Below are 21,398 nucleotides of genomic sequence, written 5' to 3' on the forward strand. Positions count from 1 at the left end.
TGTATTTAAAAGAGAAAATGCATTGACTAAGCACATTTTTACTTAAATGGTGAGAAAAGAAGTACATTCACCCATGTAACTAAATTTATTTCCTTTTTTTAATATTTTAGTGAAAGAAAGATGAACAGAAAAAAAGACAGGAACAGACAGAAAGGAAGGATTAGAGATGCACCAACATTTAAGAAAGTGGAGACTAGAAATAAAGATTGTGAGAAAATATTTTTACATTATCTATCCAATAAAAAGTTGTAATTAAATTACAGAAAAAATTTGCAAAATATAACAATAACACTACCAATTCCATTGTGTATGAGGTTGTAAAGTTTTTTAAAAACTGAATTTTAATGATGTCACAACTATAAACTTACTAAATATCAGTAAGTTGTAGAATTACTATGTAAATAATATATGCAAATTATTGCCCTAAAGCCATGGCTGGTTTGATCATTTGTACAAAATTGGCCCAGCATTAATTTATTGATTTGAGAATGAGAGAGAAAGAGAGAAAGAAAAACAGAGGGAGAAAGAGAGAGAGAGAGAGAGCATGAGAAAGACAAAAAGACCGAGGAATTGTTGTTCAACCCATCTATGCAATCATTAGTTGACTCCAATGGTGCCCTGAGCAAGGATTAAACCCGAAACCTTGATGAATTAGATGGACACTCCCATCAATGTGTCACTGCACCAGGCTAGCACTGGCTCATAAGTAAATATTATATTAGCATTTAAGGTTCAAAACACATATAAAAAACAAAATTACACAAAAATGTAAATAAACTGGAACCTGGTAAATGAAGTTGAAGTGCCTTGAGATCCTTTATTATTGTAGAAGTGCAGAGACACTATCACAAAGATTTTTAAAGTTCCACACTATATATAATCTCTACTGTCAGGATGAAAACTAACAGCTGTGGTAATTTCTATGCACACAGATGTGAAATATATAACTTATAAGAGTCATATGAGCCCTGTTTCATAGCTCAGTTAGTTAAGAATGCCTTCCTCATATGCCAGTGGTTCTCACCCTTTTTAATGCCGTGACCCCGCAATACAGTTCTTCATGTTGCGGTGACCCTAAACCAAAAAATAATTTTGGAGTCTACTTCATAACTGTAATTTTGCTACAGTTATTATTCAGAACGTAAATACCTGATATGCATTATGTATTTTCCGATGGCTTTAGGCGACCCTGCTGGGGTCGCAACCCACAGGTTGAGAACCGCTGTCATATGCTAAGGTTGCAAGTTCAATCACTGGTCAGGGCACATCTGAGAAGCAATCAATGAATGCATAAATAAGTAAATCAACAAATTATTCTATGTTTCCTGCTCTCTCTCTAAAAATACACTCAGTGCAATTTTAAAAATTATTTTAAAAAAGACCAAAAAAAAAAAAACCCAAGAAGAAATACAGAAAAAAGAATATAAACAATTACAATGCACTTAGATTACTGTTTTAAAAGAGTTGAAAATTATATCAAATATAAACAAAATAAGCATTCCTGTTAGTTACATTAAATACAAACTTTACAGGCCCTGGCCGGTTGGCTCAGTGGTAGAGCGTCGGCCTGGCGTGCAGAAGTTCCGGGTTCGATTCCCGGCCAGGGCACACAGGAGAAGCGCCCATCTGCTTCTCGACCCCTCCCCCCCCCCTCTTCTTCCTCTCTGTCTCTCTCTTCTCCTCCCGCAGGCGAGGCTCCATTGGAGCAAAGATGGCCCGGGCGCTGGGGATGGCTCCTTGGCCTCTGCCCCAGGCGCTAGAGTGGCTCTGGTTGCAACAGAGCGATGCCCCGGAGGGGCAGAGCATCGCCCTCCTGGTGGGCAGACCATCGCCTCTGGTGGGCATGCCGGTTGGATCCTGGTCCGGCACATGCGAGAGTCTGTCTGACTGTCTCTCCCCATTTCTAGTTTCAGAAAAATACAAAAAAAACCCACAAAACTTTACAAAACTGTCACATTCATATAAAATTTACAATCAAATATCCTATTATAGGTGACATGTAAATAACATAATAATATGGAAAGCTTGAAATAAAAGGTTAGAAAAAGATACATCATGGCTAACCAGGAGATGGCCAGAAACCAGCAGTGGACAGAAACTACAAGTCGGTATTTTTCATCTCTCTTCCTTTTAGTCAGTCTGTTTCTATCTGTCATTCCATTTTACTCTCTCTCTAAAAAAGAAAAAAAGAAAGAAAAAGACACACCATGTAAAGACTCCCCACAAATAATCTGCTCTAACCATACTCTTACAGAAAATAAACCAGAATACCCTAAAGTTACTCCTGAGAAAGAAAAACAATCCTCAGTGAGGAGCCACTGAGCCACTTCACCCGGAGGTGTTGTAAGGTACCAAAAACTACAGAATTAATATTAATATTTTAAGAGGCTTGGGGAACATTTTATTAATTTGGGTTAAGGTGTGCAGAGAAATTGTGAGAATAGTCTCTGTACTGTGTGATTGGCATAACCAGGATGGCCCTTGGCATTGTATTATAAATGTAAAGGGGAGGAAAACATGGATCCCCAGACATTCCACCACACCTGTGGGGAAAGGGGTAAATGGCTAGCCAGGTGCAGGGAGAGAAAAGCCAAAATAAAGCTTCTCTTATAACTATGAGCCATTTGCAGGCATTTGTCCCCACGGAAACTACCTGTCCTATGTAAATGCATGTAGTTAACGCCTGTGACTCAGGACAGAGAGATAGCAGATGAACACTAGGATAATATGGGAATGCCTTTTAATATGTAAAAAGATATCTTTCTGCCATTGTGTTGACTTGTAAATTTTGTTTTCTCCAAAAGGATGTATGACTTGCAAATTGAACATGGTCCTATCATGTTAAAGGAAATATGACTGTAACCAATAGTGGTAAGGGGCTCCTAATTACAATTTTTGCTTGTGTACTTCCCACTTACAAAACTATAAAAACTAAGTAGAACAAAGGGCCAGCGTGCTCTCCTTTAGATTTCTGTTGGAGTTGCTGCTGCTTGGCCAAGCTAGACAATAAAGCTTTGGTGTATAATCGATGGACTTTGTTCGTGTCTTCAATGTTTCAGGTCACTCCAGATTAGGCTTAACACTCAGAAGTATTAGTTTCAATTGACCACCTTGTAAATGCCTGAAATTACTTTCCTGCCTGACCCATTGGGTCCAATGGATCAGGTGTTGACCCAGAATGAAGAAGTTACTGGCTTGAAATCATGGGCTTGCCAGGTCAAGGCACAAGTGAGAAGCAACTACTATAAATTCATGCTTCCCTCTCTTTACCACCTGCACCCTTTCTCTTTCCTCTCTTAAAAATTAATCCATAAAATCTTGAAAGAAAAGTAATTATTAAAATCCTGCCATTCTTATGCACCTAACATAGCATTGAAATGTATCGTGAAACTGGACCACAAAACAAGAAGAAATAATCAAATCCAGATTAATAATACAACATTGAGACATACCCTTGCCAGTAACTGACAAATAAGCCATCAAGAAACAATACAGAATTTATAAACTACGATTTTAAAGACCAACCCTTCTCCAGCAAACATTAGCAATACAATGTCCCCTCATACAAAAAGCCAATCCACACTTTACAATCTTCTGCCCTGAGAGCAAACACTGCAGCCTTCCACAGACTACACACAGGTGCTGCCCAGGCCAATGCAAAATATAAGCAAGAAAACTTAAAAAACATTTGTAAAGCTTATTTGCCCAACAGTACCCAAACCACAGGCAGTCACCTGCTTTTGAAATACATTGGAGCTCCTACCACAGGACTCCTCCTACTGTCATAATACAGGAGTCCACACTGCACCACTTCCACTCTGTTTTGTCAGCTACTCTGAGATGTCAGAGACAAACCTACCACCAAAGAAAACATTTTAGACAATTTCAAAGGATAAGAGCACTCTGATCTGGCTTTCTGGAGCCACGAGGAATATAAAATTCACACTGCCGCAAACTGATTTGGCACCTGAAAGCATCATCCCAATATAACCCCGTTAAGATGGACAACAAGGAACTAAAGCATTAGAAGAAACAGGCGATTTCCAGCACTCCCTTTGAATGTAATGGTCAGTACTCCCTGGCTCCAAAAATCCGCAATGGAGGCCGCCATTTTGAGAAACCTAACACCCTATGTAAGAAAAGCTGCAATGTGGAGCCTTTCACCTGGGGTGACTGGAAGGTGAGAAGGTCCTCAAATTCATTGTTTTCTTGCACTATGACTCTGTGGAAATCGAGTATATTTTCAGAGACTGTAGCTTCCAGAGGAAAAATAAGAAGTGAGCTAAGTTTTGTTCGGTGGTTCTGTAGAAATACCTCAAGGCCACAGCAGTTTTTTTGAAGTTTGCTTTTTTAAAAAGTGAGTTCCTTTAAAATTTTTGAAATGGCCAAGAGTTTAGAGGTGGTGTAACAGAAGAGAATGATAGTCTACAGAGAAGAGGTCATACGTCCTGTAAAGAAACACCAACTGCATACTGCTAGCGGGAATATTCTTAAAATTTTTCAGACTAGAAAAAGACTGAAGAAATGGTGCCTATGGGTGCCTAGTGAGTCTGGCAATCACCAACCAGAGAGGAAGAGCAGCCTAGATAATCTACAATTGACATTGGTACCAGATCTCGAGGAAAGGCAGTGAAGGTAAAGCCAGTAAAGTGAGGCTTCATTTTTCTGCTGCAATGAGAAAGGCATCACTAGAATTGAGAATCCAAATACATTACCATTAATTACTTTTTAACCAAGGTACCAAAATAAGCCAATGGGTTAAGTCTTTTATCAGAAGATGCTGGGATAATTGTATACCTAGTGGCAGCATGATTAATTAAGACCCTTAACTCTAGTCATAAAGAAAAATTAAGTCAGAATAGATCACAGTTTTAAGTATGAGAAATTATAAAACTTATAAAAGCGTATGGAAAATAATTTTCCTGAACCCAAATTAGCCAGAGTTATCAGAGAATACAATAAAGGATGAAAACTAACAGTTGTGTCAAAGTACACAATTTCTATAATTACAGAAGGGGAAAATATAATTTAAAATAAAATTACGTTCAGGCCTGGCTGAGTGGCTATGTGGATAGAGCATTATTATGTCACACTGAGGGCATATATGAGAAGCTAGCAATGAGTGCACAACTAAAATCGAACAACTAAGTTTAACAATGACAAAATGCTTCTTTTTCTCCTGCTCTATATTTCCCTTCCTCTTTCTCTCAAATCAATGGAAATTTTTTTTTTGTCACAGAGAGAAAGAGAGTCATAGAGAGAAACAGATAGGGCCAGACAGACAGGAAGGGAGAGAGATGAGAAGCATCAATTCTTTGTTGTGGCACCTTAGTTGTTCATTGATTGCTTTTTCATGTTCCCTAACCAGGGAACTACAGCAGATAAGCAACCCCTCGGTCATGCCAACGACTTTGGGATCAAGCTTGAGAGCCCTGCTCATACCAGATGAGCCTGAGATTATGCTGGCGCCCTCGGAGGTCTCAAACCTGGATCTTCTGCGTCCTAGGTTGATGCTCTGGTTAGGCTGGAAAAACATTTCAAGTACTCATCCAAGCCCTGGCCAGTTAGCTAAGTTGGTTAGAGCATCTTTTAGAGAAGAAATGGTTGTGTGTTTTATTCCTGGTCAGAACACACACAAGCAACCAAAGAATGCAAAAATAAGTGGAACAACAAAACAATGTATATTTCTTTTTTTTTAATTTCTTTTTCCCTTCCTATCACTATTAATTCAATAGGAAAAAAAAATTTTCCCCCTGGATTGAGAAGTGGGGAGGCAGAGGGACAGAATCCCACATTCGCCCAACTGAGATCCAGTCAGCAAGCCCACTAGGGAGTGATGCTCTGCTCATTGGGGGCATTGCTCAGTTGCACTGGAGACATTCTAGCACCTGAGGTAAAGGTCATGGAGCCATCCTCAGCAGCAACTGGGCTACTTTGCTCCAGTGGAGCCTTGGCTGTGGGAGGGAAAGAAAGAGAATGAGAGAGAATAGAGGGGAAAGGGTGCAGAAGTGGATGCATGCTTCTCCTGTGTGCCTGGCCTGGAATCAAACCTGGGACTTCCACACTGTTGGCCAATGATTTCACTAAATAAAATTTAAAAAATTTTAAAATCATCCTGACCAGGCAGTAGTGCAGTGGATAGTGTCAGACAGGGACTTGGAAGACCCAGGTTCAAAACCCCTAGGTTGCCAGTTTGCGCTCAAGCTCATCTGGTTTGAACAAAAATCACCAGATTGAGCCCAAGGTCATTGGCTTGAGCAAGGGTTCACTCTGTCTGCTGTAGGCCCCCTCCCCTACAGTCAAGGAACATGAGAAAGGAATCATGGAGAAACTAAGTTGCTACAACAAAGAATTAATGCTTCTCATTTCTTGTCCACTCTGACCTTATTTGTCCCTCTTTCTGTCTCTCTCTGTCACAAAAAATAAATTTTTAAATCATTTCTTTCTAAAAAAAACAAATATGCACAGTTAGAGTCGTGCTCTTGAAGTTGCTGTGTATCTGTCAGCACTCCCTGGGTGGTCTCACAGAACCTAACCCAACTGTTGCCAGAATAGCTGCAGTTCAGAAAGGAGCCCACCCAGTTAATTGGGGTCGCTGCCCCAGGGCCCGGTGGGCAAGAGGTCACATAGCAGGAGGTGATGACCCTCATGATGTCTGGCGACAAAGGAATTTCTGCCTTCCCAAAATCAGACAATCTTTTAAAATGGGTGGGCACCATCCATGGAGCAGCTGGCACAGTCTATGAAGACTTGAGGTATAAGCTCTTCCTAGCGTTCCCCAGGGGCTACCCATACAGCGCGCCCACAGTGAAGTTTCTCATGCCCTGCTTCCACCCCAGTGTGGACACCCAGGGTAACTTCTGCCTGGATATCCTAAAGCACAAGTGTTCTTGCCTGTATGATGTCAGGAACATCCTGGTCTTCATCCAGAGCCTGCTAGGAGAACCCAACCCTGACAGCCCAGTGAACACACATGCTGTCCAGCTCTGGAGAAGCCCCGCAGTCTTTAAGAAGTACCTGCAAGAAACCGACGCAAAACAGGTCTCCAGCCAAGATCCCTGACCTGGGCTGTCCTGTCTCTGTCCTTGTGCTGTCTTTTTATTTTTTTCTTAGATGGTCTCTCCTTGCCTTCATTTCTGTACAGGACTCTATCTTCAGCTGTGGTGTCATTTTTGTTTTATTTTTTTTAATTAATTCTCTGGTTGAGCCCCTGTGGTGACTATATTAAATAAATACATTTTGAGTTGAAAAAAAAATAAGAGAAAAAATTTTAAATTGTTTTTTATGGATTTTAGCCAAGAGAGAGTTAGAAACAGAGAGAGTGAGTCACGAACGTCAATCAGTTCTTGTATTTGCCCCAAGCAGAGAATGATTCAGCAACCTCTGGTGCTTCTGGTTGATTTCTAACTCACCGAACTAGCCAGAAAGAGCTGGAGGGAAATGTTAACAGACTGAAATAAATGGAAAACTTGACTGTGAAAGCATTGCAAAGATGTCATGTCTACACCCTGGTTGATGGTTCAGTGAATAGAATGACTCCCTGAACAGCCGTGTCGCCAATTCAGTCCTGAAGTTGCCAGCTCGATCCTTAAGTCACCTCATGAGCTCCAGGAGGGACATGTAACATATTAGAAGCAATCACTGGGTGCACAACTAAGTGGAACAAGTTGATGTTTCTCTCTTCTCTCTCTTCTGCACTCTGTCTAAATAAATAAATAAATATGTCAAGTCTCCCAAATTTATATATAGACCCAGTGAAATAGCAATGAAAATCCCAATGGTATCTATTTACACTTTTTTAAAGTTGAAAGAATTTTTCTATCATTTAGTGAGAACTTCAAGTCACTATAATTAAGACAGTACAATAGCGAAACCAGCCAAAGGTAAGCAAAAAAATGCCTGTGCACAGACTCATACAGAGACAGCATGTGATGGCAATGGTAGTTCTGCAGGGAAGGGGATAAGAATGGCTTTTTAAAAAAATGGTTCTGGGACAATAAGACATCCCTGCTAGAAGTGGGTGGACAAGAAGATGAAACCCTGTCTCGGACACACAGAACCATCATTTTTAGAGATGGTTCTAATGGACCAGTCCATAAAACTTTCAGATACCTGAAACACAGGCCAAATACCTCAGTAGGTTGTACCACTGTCCTGATATGCCAAAGTTGCAGGCTTGCTTTTAATTCAGTGACAGGAGAGGAGGGAGTAACAGACTTCTGTTGTGACACCAAATGAATCCACCTGGCAATCCCCAATAGGGGGCCAAGCTCTGCCCATCTGGGTTGTTGTTCTGTGGCTCAGCAACTTTAGAGCCTGAGGCAGAGGCCATAAAGCCATCATGAGTGCCTGGAACCAGCTGGCTCCAATCAAACCATGGCTGTAGGAGTTAAGAGAGAGATCAAGAAGCAAGAGGGGCATGGGTGGCTTACCAATTGGGCATTGCTCCTCTTTGCTCTGTTGGGTAATCAATACCAGGTCATATACACTATGGGCTAACACTTCACAACTAAGTAAATAAGCCAAGGCAGGATTTCAAGTTTGATTTCCAGTCACAGCACATATAGAAATCACCAAGTGAATGTAGGGATGGGAGAAACAATAAATCGATGTTTCTCTCTCTTGCAGATCAATTAATATAAGTTTTTAAATAAAAATAAGAAAGAATTGGGCCCTGGCCAGAGAGCCAGATTGGTCAGTGTCATCTCGATGCACAGGATTGCCAGTTCGATTCCTCTTCAGGGCCCACACAGGAACGAAATATTTCTGTCTCTCCTGTCCTCTCTCTCCAAAATCAGGAAATAAGAATATAAATATAAATAAATAAAAAAGACATAAGAGAATTTCTCAAAGTGATAAGATAGGAATAGAGTTTTTTAATGGGGTGACATTGATAAATCAGGGTACATATGTTCAGAGAAAACACCTCTAGGTTATTTTGACATTAGATTATGCTGCATTCCCATCACCCAAAGTCCAATTATCTTCCGTCAACTTCTAACTGGTTTTCTTTGTACCCCTCCCCTCCCCAATCCTGTCTTTCTCTTCCCCAGCACCCCAAAACGCCACACTCTTGTCCATGTCTCTGAGTCCCATTTTTATGTCCCATCTATGGAATCATAGTTTTTAGTTTTTTCTGATTTAGTTATTTCGCTCAGTATAATGTTATCAAGGTTCACCCATGTTGTTGTAAATGATGCGATGTCATTATCTCATATGGCTGAGTAGTATTCCATAGTATATATGTATCATAGCTCTTTAATCCACTTGTTCACTGACAGACATTTGGGCTGTTTTCAGATCTTCGCTATTGTGAACAATGCTACCATAAACATGAGGGTGCATTTCTTCTTTTGAAACACTGCTACGGTGTTCTTGGGGTATATTACGAAGTAGGATAGCTGGGTCAAAAGGCAGTTTCATTTTCAATTTATTGAGGAATCTCCATACTGTTTTCCACAGTGGCTGAACCAGTGTGCATTCCCACCAGCAGTGCAGGAGGATTTCTTTTCTCCACATCCTCGCCAGCAGTTATTCTGTTTTGTTGATGAGTGCCATTCTAACTGGTGTGAAGTGATATTTTATTGTGGTTTTAATTTGCATTTCTCTAATGAATAGTGATTTTGAGCATTTTTTCATATGCTTATTGGCCATCTGTATGTCCTCTTTGGAGAAGTGTCTATTCATTTCTTTTGCTCATTTTTTGATTGGATTGTTTGTCTTCCTGGTTTCAGTTTTACAAGTTCTTTATAAATTTTGGTTGTTAACCCCTTATCAAACGTATTGTCAAATATGTTCTTCCATTGTGTAGTTTGTCTTTTTATTCTGTTCTATTGTCTTTAGCTGCGCAAAAGCTTTTTAGTTTGATATAGTTCCATTTGTTTATCCTGTCTTTTATTTCACTTGCCCGTGGAAATAAATTGGCAAATCTATTACTGTGAGAGATGTCAGAGAGCTTACTGCCTATGTTTTCTTCTAAGATGCTTATGGTTTTATGGCTTACATTTAAATCTTTTATCCATTTGAGTTTATTTTTATGAATGGTGTAAGTTGGTGGTCTAGTGCCATTTTCTTGCAGGTAGCTGTCCAATTTTCCCAACACCATTTGTTGAAGAGGCTATCTTTACTACAATGTATGCTCTTACCTCCTTTATAAAATATCAGTTGTCCCTAAAGGTGTGGGTTTAATTCTGGGTTCTCTATTCTGTTCCAATGATCTATTATATATGCCTGTTCTTATGCAAGTATCAGGCTGTTCTCAGTACAATGGCCTTGTAGTATAACTTGATGTCCGGAAGTGTGATACCTCCCACTTTATTCTTCCTTTTCAAGATTGCTGAGGATATTTGTTTTCTCTTTGGATTACACATAAATTTTTGAAATATATGTTCTATCTCTAAAGTGAGTGATTGGCATTTTATTAAATTTATAAATTGCTTTGAGTAATATAGACATTGTAATGATGTTTATTCTACCTAACTATGAGCACAATATATGCTTCCACTTGTTTATATCTTCCCTGATTTCTTTTATCAATGTTTTATAATTCTCCAAGTACAAGTCTTTAAATTCTCTGGTTAAATTTATTCCTAGGTACTTTATTTTTTTGGTTGCAATGGTGAAGGGAACTGCTTCCTTAATTTCTCTTTCTGATAGTTCATTGTTAGAATATAAAAATGCCTCTGATTTCTGAGTATTAATTTTATATCCTGACACCTTGCTGAATTCATTTACCAGGTCCAGTAATTTTTTGACTGAGACTTTAGGGTTTTTTATATACAATATCATATCATCTGCAAATAATGATAGTTTTACTTCTTTTCCAATTTGGATGCGTTTTATTTCATTTTCTTGTTTGATTGCTGTGGCTAGAACTTCCAGAACTGTTGAGGAAGAGTGGTGAAAGGGGGCATCCCTGCCTTGTTCCTGATCTTAAGGAGATTGCTTTTAATTTTTGCTGATTGAGTATGATGTTGGCTGTGGGTTTGTCATAGATGGCCTTTATCATGTTGAGGTATGTTGCCTGTATTCCCACTTTGCTGAGTTTTGATCATGAATGGGTGCTGAATTTTATTAAATGCTTTTTCTGCATCTATTGAAATTATCATGTGGCTTTTCTCCTTCCTTTTGTTTGTGATGAATCACATTGATTGATATGTGAATATTTTTTAATTATTTATTTATTTATTTATTCATTTTAGAAAGGAGAGAGAGGGGGAGAGAGAGAGAGGAGAGAGACAGAGAAGGGGGGGAGGAGCAGGAAGCATCAACTCCCATATGTGCCTTGACCAGGCAAGCCCAGGGATTTGAACCGGCGACCTCAGCATTTCCAGGTCGACGCTTTACCCACTGCGCCACAGGTCAGGCCCTGATATGTGAATATTATACCAGACTGTCTCCCCAGAATAAATCCCACTTGATCGTGGTGTATGATTTTTTTTTTAATATACTGCTGGTTCCCATTTGATAATATTTTGTTGAGGATTTTAGTATCTAAATTCATCAGGAACATTGGCCTATAATTTTCTTTCTTTGTGTTGCCTTTGCCTGGTTTTGGAGTCAGAATTAGCTTGCTTCATAAAAGGACCTTGGAAGTCTTCCTTCCTCTTCAATTTTTCTGAAATAGCTTGAGAAGGATAGGAGTTAGTTCTTCTTTGAATATTTGGTAGAATTAGGACTTTTCTTTGTTGGGGGTTTTTTCATAACTGTTTCAATCTCATTTTTGTAATTGGTCTGTTTAGGTTTTCCGATTCTTTCAGATTAATTTTTGGAAGATTATATGTTTCAAGGAATTTGTCCATTTCATCTAGGTTGTCGAGTTTTTTGGCATACACTTCATCATAGTATTTTCTTACAATATTTTGTATTTCTGTTGTGTCGGTTGTTATTTCTCCACTCTCGTTTCTAATTTTATTTGAGTCCTCTCTTTTTTTCTTGGTGAGTCTGATTGATGAATCTTTAACCAGACTCCTGGTTTCATTGATCCTCTGTACTGTTTCTTTAGCCTCTATGTCATTTATTTCTGCTCTGATCTTTATTATTTCCTTTCTTCTACTACCTCTGGGCTTTACTTTCTGTTTTTCTAATCTTTGAGATGCAGGGTCAAGTTGTTTATTTGAGGTTTTTTAGCTTCTTTTTTTTAAATTTTTTTAATTTTTAAAATTTATTTATTCATTTTTAGAGTGGAGAGAGGGAGAGAGACAGAGAGAGAGAAGGGGGGAGGAGCTGGAAGCATCAACTCCCATACGTGCCTTGACGAGGCAAGCCCAGGGTTTCAAACCGGAAACCTCAGCATTTCCAGGTCGACCCTTTATCCACTGCGCCACCACAGGTCAGGCTTTTTCTAGCTTCTTAATGTATGCCTATAATGCTATAAACTTCCCTTTTAGGACTGCTTTTGCTGTGTGCCTTAAATTTTGAGTTGGTATATGCTCATTATTGTTTGTTTCTAGAAATTTTTTTATTTCTTCTTTTATCTTATTTTTAACCCATTCATTATTTAATAACATGCTATTTAGTTTCCAAGTGTTTCAGTATTTTTCAGTTTTACTGTTGTGGTTGATTTCTAGTTTCATGCCATTGTGATTAGAGAAAGTGCTCGATGTAATTTCAATCTTCTTAAATTTGTTGAGACCGCTTTTGTGCCCTAACATGTGGTCTATCCTAGAGAATGTACCATGAGCACTTGAAAAGAATGTATTTTCTGCTGCTTTAGAATGAAAGGTTATGAAGTTACCTATTAAATCAGGTTAATCTACTGTGTCCTTAAAGTCTGCTGTTTCTTTGTTAATTTTCTTTCTTGAGGATCTATCTAGTGATGTTAGTGGGGTATTGAAATCTTCTACTATTATAATATTGCTGTTGATCTCGCCCTTTAAATCCATCAAAGTCTGCTTTATGTATAAAGGTCCTCCTATATTAGGTGCGTAGATTTTTATTATAAATTTTTATTAATTTTAATGGAGTGACATCAATAAATCAGGGTACATATATCCAAAGAAACCATGTCCAGGTTATTTTGTCATTCAATTATGTTGCATACCCATCACTCAAAGTCCGACTGTCCTCCGTCACCTTCTATCTAGTTTTCTTCGTTCCCCTCCCCCTTGCCCTCTCCTTCCTTCCCTCCCCCCCATAACCACCACACTCTTGTCCATGTCTCTTAGTCTCGTTTTTATATCTCACCAATGTATGGAATCATGCAGTTCTTCTTTTTTTCTGATTTAATTATTTCACTCCGTATAATCTTATCAAGATCCAACCATTTTGTTGTAAATGATTTGATGTCATCATTTCTTATGGCTTAGTAGTATACCATAGTATATATGTGGCACATCTTCTTTATTCAGTCTTTTATATATATATAATTTTTTCTTACAATGATTAAAGCCTTTAAGCAAACTCTTGGCCAATAAAACAAGAATCCATAAAAGAGTAGTGTCCTTAACCTCTTCATAAAGTCCAAGTTGGCACCAACACCATTCCAAATCCCTGAGAATGCAACCCAAGCCCCGTTCAGTCCATTAGGAACTATCACAAGGAGCAGGAGTCCAGGAAAAGTCCGCATGGCATTGGAATTGTTTTCACAATTCCATACTTTGCAGCTGACATCCAAGTCCCATGACCACTGCTTCTAGCTGGTAATGATTCAGGTAGACTGGAAAAGCCATATGCAGCATGTGTGGAGATGGAGCTTCTGTTCTTCTCTGCCTGGAGAGGTGCGTAGATATTTATAACAGTTACATCTTCCGGTTGGATTGCTCCCTTTATCATTATATAGTGACCTTCTTTATCTCTTAAAATAGCCTCTGTTTTAAAGTCCATTTTGTCTGATATAAGTATTACTACCCCAGCTTTACTTTTCATTTCCATTTGCGTGAAATATTTTTTTTCACCCTTTTATTTTTAGTCTTTGTGCATCTTTTGTTTTAAGGTGTGTCTCTTGTAGACAGCACATGTATGAGTCCTTTTTTCTTATCATGCAGCTACCCTATGTCTTTTGATCAGATCATTTAATCCATTTACATTTAAGGTTATTATGAATATGTAGTTGTTCATTGCCATTTTATACTTTAAAACTATATTCCTCTGCCTGACCTGTGGTGGCACAGTGGATAAAGCGTCGACCTGGAAATGCTGAGGTCGCCGGTTCGAAGCCCTGGGCTTGCCTTGTCAAGGCATATATGGGAGTGGATGCTTCCAGCTCCTCCCCCCTTCTCTCTCTCTCTGTCCTATCTCTCTGTCTCTCTCTCTGTCTCTCCCTCTCCTCTCTAAAATGAATAAAAAAATTAAAAATAAAAACTGTATTCCTCTTTTGCTATATTCTTTTTCTCCTTTGATCTGTTTACAACAGGCCCCTTAGCATTTCTTGCAGCATTGGTTTGGTTGTAGTAAATTCCTTGAGTTTTTTTTGTCTGGAAACCTTTTTACTTCTCCTTTAATTTTAAACGATAGCCTTGCTGGATAAAGTAGTCTTGGTTGTAGGCTCTTGTTTTGCATTACATTGAATATTTTTTGCCATTCCCTTCTGGCCTCAACTGTTTCTGTTGAGAAGTTGGAAGTCATCCTTATGGGGGGCTCCTGTATAGGTGATAGCCTTTTTTTTTCTCTAGCAGCTTTTCATATTTTCTCTTTGTCACTAAGCTTTGGTATTTTAATTATGATGTGTTTTGGTGTAGATCTCCTTAGGTTTCTCTTTAATACAGTTCTCTGTGCTTCTTGAACTTGTGCGATGTTTTCCTGCCTTAATTTAGGGAAGTTTTTTATCTATGATATGTTTGAACAAAGTCTCTATCCCTTGTTCTCTTATTCAGCAACCCCTATGATGCAGATATTATTTCTCTTCATGTTGTCACAGAGCTCTCTAAAGTTTCCTCAGACGTTTTGAGTCTTACTTTTTTCTGCTCTGCTTCCATGTCTTCATTTATCTTGTCCTCTAACTCGCTGATTCGATTCTCAGCTTCATCAATCCTGCTTTTAATTCCTTCCATTGTGTTCTTCATTTCTGATATATTATTTGTCATTTCTGCCTGATTCTTTTTTATTATTTCAATGTCCTTTTTCATATCTTCTATCTATTTAGGTGTTTGTAATGACCATCTATTGTTATTCTAAGATCTTTAAGCATCCTAACAATCGTTATTTTAAACTCTGCATCTGGTAATTTGGTTATATGTGACTCATTCAAGTCCTTTTCTGGTGATTTCTCTTGATTCATTTGTGTTGCATTTCTCTGTCTTCTCATTTTGCCTGTGTAAAGAAGTTTTTGGCCACTGGAGCCTACTGGGTATAGCCTCTGTGTTCCCTACGTGTGGTCAGTCTGCAGGCCCGAAACCCCCTCTGCTGTTGCTGCCTAGGGCATTTGGGTATAGGCGTTGCCGGTGCATGACCATTGAGGCTGTTGCTGTGGTTTTCACCTCTCCTTCACAGGAGTGGCTGTGATCTCATGCTTGGGTGTACAAGCCTCGGTGGCCTCAGCCTTTACTCCACCCCCACGGGTGGCGTTATGCTCGGCCCTGAGGGCAGGGGTGAGCACCTTTGTTCAGGTGTAGGTCTCTGCATTATTCCAGGCTTTCACCCCGCCCCTGAAGGAGTAGCCTGCATGGAAGGGCTTCAAGCCTTGGTCAAGATATGAAGAGATTTTACAAGGCACATAAACCACACTGTACAATAGTGGTCTGTAGCTGGAGAAAATGTAAAGGGTACATTTACTGTGGAAAACATTTCCATATCATCTGTTCAGATGGAAGTTATAAACACACTAACATACAGCAATTTCACCCTGAAGAAAATGACTAAACTATGTATTTTTCCCCATGAAACTCCCCAAAACACACACAAAAAAATGCACTGCTGAAGCAGAAGTACAAGAATTTTCACGGCAGCTGGATTCTAACCATCTGGACTGCAAACACACAAGTTCAGTTATCGGTAGGAACAACAGCCATGCACTCAAACTATGGCAGGCTATGGGAAAAATACAATCTTGTCTCTTTTAACATTTCTACAGCACAGTAAAACAAAAACACTTTTAAGTGAGAAAAACAAACAGACAAATAGACAAACAGGAAGGAAGAGAGATAAGAAGCATGAACTTGTAGCTGCGGCACTTTTTATTGTTCACGGATATCATTCTCATATGTGTCTCAACCATGGCGATTTAGCTGAGCCAGTGATGCCTTGGCTTCAAGACAGTGACCTTTGGGCTGAAGCCAGAAACATTGTGCTCTTGTCCATTATTCCACCCTCAAACTGATGACCCCATGCTGAAGCCAGCAATCTCAGGGTTTTAAACTTGAGTCCTCAGGCTCAGGTACATGATCCAGCCACTGCATCCTGCCTGGTCAGGCCAAAAAACACTTTCCTTTGTGAAGCATATAAAATGTCTTTAATGGCTTGCAATTTAAAAATATTTACTGTGTAAGCATTATAGAATAAGTTTACCTGACATTTATTACACACACACACACACACACACACACACACACACACACACACACATTAAGAAAAGAAAAAGTCGCTTATCACATTCAAATTAAGCAAAAAAAGCCTGAAAATATATGATGTATAACTAGTAGATACAAAAAAAATTAGGTGCAATTAAGTACAGTATAAAGATTGAGAACGATGCCTCACTTGTGACAGCACAGTGGAAAAAGCATTTGCCTAGAATGCTGAGGTCTCAGGTTTGAAACAACTGGGCTTGCCTGGTCAAGGCATATATGGGAGTTGATGCTGCCTGCTCTGCCTTCTCTCATTTCTCTGTCTGTAAAAATAAATAAACAAAACCTTTAAAAATAAAATAAGACCAATTATATGTATAATAAAAACTATAAAGAAAATCCGGAAAGTGCTTTGTATGGAGAGAACACAGTAAGGCTCCCTAACAGTTTACCAAAACATCAGGAACACTCCAGGTGGCCTCTTCCAAAACAACATGCAACATTACTGTCACTCTACGGATTCCAAACACACTTTAGTCTCAGCAAATAGAGACCAGGTCTCTCCTACAATAAACAGCTGCGTACTTCATCCAGTCCGGTTTCCCTCCTTTCCTACATTACAAGCCCCTTCTTTTAATTCCTCTTATCCCCCCCTCTCCCTTTTCCCCTGGATCACCTCCCACCCTGGTGTTCCCCTCAATTTCACTGCACCCAACAAACAACTACCCATCTCTCTCTTCTTATTGGAGCAGGAATAGCATCTACATTATCAGTCTGGACAGCGGAACCCCAAGAAAGAAACAAACCTCCCTCTTCTCAATTCATCTCTCTCCCTGCCTGACACAACAGGGAATGTTTTTGCTCTGTGATGAGGATGATACCTTGGCCTTCCTACTACCTGGGCAGGAGCCTGTGCTTTAACATATCTTTCTCCCAATGGTTATGTAGCCCTCAACAACCAGTCTCTACTCATTCCAGGGATTCAGCAACTCCAGCACAGAAGGCCAAGGCAGCTCACCCCTCTCTTGGAAACCCTTAAAATAACTGTGGATATTGGGACAGGTTCAGGAGGACTAGCCATTTCTGTCTTAACCTCCCATGTAATAGTGACTCAACTGTTCATTCTTGCACGCTCCTACTTCACCCCATGCTCAAGAGTTCTTATAAAGGGGCTGACTGAGACAGTGGGTACAGAAACCACCGGTTACATTTTCCTCCTCCAGGCTGCACACCAACACCAATACCAACCAGTTCCCCAACAAGTGACTGCCTAAGGACATTTTTAAACCAGTCCAAGCCTGCAGACTCTTGTCTATGTTCTGCCCCATAAATTCTTCACTGACCCCAACTAGCAGGAAGCAGTTACAGAAAATGATGAGACCTTCATCTCTTTTCCATAAACAAAAGGTTAAAATGAAAATGGTGCTTTTGAAACCAGACTCCCCTTTAAAACTCATATTTTCCTTTTTGTGTAAACAGGTGGATTTTTAGTTTTGCTTGCTTGTACTGGGGGAGCGCCCTGTGTGTATAGTCTATGGAAGGCTGCTCCTTGCCCTCAGGGCAGCAGATTGCAAACTGCAGATTGCCTGCCTATAGAGGGAGGAGTGATTTTTTGCTGTTTGCAGAAGAAGAAGTATTTCCACCTAATCTGTTTTTCTGGAGAGGAGAGAAAGAGAGAGAGAGAGAAAGTCAAGAGAGAGAGAAAGTCAAGAGAGAGACTGTTGACAGGCTTTGCAGCCCTGTTGACACTGGTGAAGACCTGGGAGTTTAGAGGGTGAATGTAGAAGAAACATAGCCTGGTCCCTAGAAGTTCCGAGGAAGTGTATGAGGGGAAATAAGACTCGGCCATATACAAGCCAGTGTTTTTTGCTGTCATTATTGTGGCTTTCACCTCCCTGAGGAGGTACAGAAAGAGGAGGGAGGGAGCTGCTTAGGGGTTGTTATTGTTGGCCCCAGGAGCGCCAGCAGGCTTCACTAGTAAGTAAGTAATAAACAGTTACATTTTCTCCCTCTGTTGCCTGGTGGTGTTTCCCGATTATCCAATTACCAGGTTGACATCCCTGGCCTGGAACTCCTACATTGCAATATTCATGGGAACTGAGACCACCACGTTTGACTAAGAGACAGCGGGACTTAATTTATACACTTCTTATAGGTCACTTTGTCAGAGGGATGGATATTAAATAAAATAAAGATTATGTCAGCAAATAAGAAAGTGTGTGGGTAACGAGATTAAAAAATGTGTCTGTTGCTACATATTAAAAGCTAAGAGCAGGTGTTTGCAAATATTTTCTGCAAAAGGAACACATAAATATTTTCTACAAAGGAACACACATATATTTTTGACATTGAGAACCATAGGTCTAGGTTCGAGGGAATCAGTTCTTTGCAGTGGAAAGTGTCAACTAAAAATGACCGATGGATGTGGCTCTGCACTGCAGTTAGACAACCCCTGTATGAAAGGCTAAAACACAGAGGGCATCTAACTGCTTGCCCTGGGCTTGACCACCTTTTCTGAGGTTTTATCTAAACTATACGTACCCCCTAGCCAATAAAAATATATTTGACCCAGAATGTATGTATAAAAATGGTCACAGCAGCATTATTCAGAAAAAGCCAAAGTGCAAACAACAAAAGTTTAATTAACAATAGGGAAACTGTAGTATACTCAAGCATTGCAAGGCTATGTATGGATTTTGTTCTGTCCGAACTGCAGAGGTGGTAACTTCATGCCCATCTCCACCCTGGGGGCCTGGCCCTCCAAAGCTGCAACCTCACGACACCATCTGCACCTCAGACACTGACCACACACCCTTATTATTCCCACAGTGGGACCAGCCACCCTCACCTGAGGACCATCCCGAGTCCTTTATATCCCGAACCTTATCCTGACTCCGCGATCATACTAAATGCCTTTTCCCGTTACATACAGTGTGAACCGCAAAGACCAGAACTGTCGGGACACGGTAGTTGCTGTCTACAGTACCTTAGATGCTATTTGATCCCAACGCTACTCAAACTAAAGACAGGCAGTCACCTGTTTCCTCCGAAATACCTGGGAGCTGAAGTGGTACATCTTTTCAACCAAAGATGGTGGTATATTTTTATCTCTAGTGGCACATGTATAAATTAAGATCGTAACTCCAGCCCTATATAAAAATTAAGTAAAAATAGATCACAGATCTAAGTGTAAGAGGTGAAAGTATAAAAATTATCAAAGTATATGGGAGAAATTTTTTGAACCTGACTTATGCAAAGTTCTGGGGGAAGAAAATAAAGGATGAATCATAAAAATTATAATAAATTTTACTAAATTAAAATGTAATATGTTTGTCGAATAAATAACCTTCAGTTAACAAGTTACAGAGGCAAAACACGGGACCTTGGAGCTTAGGACAAAGAGACATAAATCTTGAAAGGTATGAGAAGAGGGTAGAAAAAGCCAGCATGCTAAAAATAGAGCCATCATGTGCATCCCTCATAAATGCATATCTATTTTCTTTACTGTTTATTTTATGACTGTATTTTAGAAAAAAAAGAGAGGTAGGAGAGAGTGACAGGAACACCAATCTGTTCCTGTATATGCCCTGATCTGGGGTCACAATTGGCAACATTTGCAATTCAGAATAATGCTCTAACCACCTGACCATGGCCATACAGTTTTTTAATGCATAGCTTTTTGGTAACTTGAGTTATCATTCTACTATAATTTTTCCACTGATAATTTTTTTAATACCCACTTACTATTAATTACATGTAGATATACATAAATGTTATAATATGGAAATTTTTTATGAGAAACAAAATAAAATTAGATGACAATTGTTTCTTTCCAGCTTTTTTTGTAATTGACCAAAGAGATAGACAGAGGAAGGGAGAAGTTTGGGTGGTTTAGGTTGTTCATTGATTGCTTTTTTTATACAGACCTTGATGGGTGGGGGGGCCATCAGTGGAGCTAGTGTAACCTTGCACATACCAGTGACGTTGGGCTCAAGTTAGCAACTGTGGGGTCATGTCTATAATTCTATGCAAAGCGGGCCACCCTGCACTCAAGCTGGTGAGCGTGCGCACAGCCAGAGGAGTCTGCTCTTAAGCCGGAGACCTCAAGTTCCTATCATGTGAACATTTAATATAACCATGGTACATTTTTTGAAATTGAGAAATCTCTAATTTCACAAAATTTTCCACAGCTTTTTTTCCCCCAAGTTGCAGTACTCAACCCACAATACAATATTTAAGACATCATGTTTTCTCGATTTTCTCTGTTCTGTGACCATTTCTCTAATGCATTTTTTCTCATTTATGTCATCAATTAATTTAAGGAGTAATGATGAGGTATTTTGTATCTTTATCCATCTTTTGGGTTGTACTAAGTTTGTATCATTAAATACTGGCAATATTTTTTAGAACAGACACCTCAAAATTGAAGTCTGTTATCACACCACTAACTAGGAGTAGAAAATATAAAATGTCTTACCGTTGGTCTTTTGGTAAAGATAGTATTTGCTGGGTTTCTACACTTAATATAGGAAGAACAAATTCTAACCAAAAAACAAGCAGCCTACGGGGCTTACATCAAAAGATTTTAAAACTTATATGTAGTATTGGTACTGCAATATTTGTGAAAGCATAATCCAGATAAATGGAACAGAATAGAGACCCCACAAAAACACCTGCACAAATCAAATACGCTCAATAGTTTGAGAAAGAAACAAAGGCTTTGACTATGAACGTATACACTTTCCAACAAATGATGTTGGAACACTTAGAGGACCATTGGCATGCATGAGTAAGTAAATATTAATACGTACAAGGAATCTCAACACATACCTCACAAGTTTTATCTGTTTAAACACTGGAATCCATCCTGACCAGGCGGTGGGGCAGTGGAACTTGAATTGGACTGGGATGCAGAGAACTCAGGTTCAAGTCCCCAAGGTAGCTTGATTGAGTGCT

The 21,398-nt window shown here is 39.4% G+C and overlaps 1 protein-coding gene and 1 pseudogene; one reads left to right on the forward strand and one right to left on the reverse strand.

The window, feature by feature from the left end:
• The window catches only part of LOC136399227 (zinc finger protein 432-like), a 125,945-nt gene that overhangs the window by 70,155 nt on the left and 34,392 nt on the right, over positions 1-21,398 (reverse strand).
• LOC136399294 (ubiquitin-conjugating enzyme E2 C pseudogene) lies at positions 6,558-7,062 on the forward strand (annotated as a pseudogene).

This window comes from Saccopteryx leptura, chromosome 3, assembly GCF_036850995.1.
Source record: "Saccopteryx leptura isolate mSacLep1 chromosome 3, mSacLep1_pri_phased_curated, whole genome shotgun sequence".
NCBI lineage: Eukaryota > Metazoa > Chordata > Mammalia > Chiroptera > Emballonuridae > Saccopteryx > Saccopteryx leptura.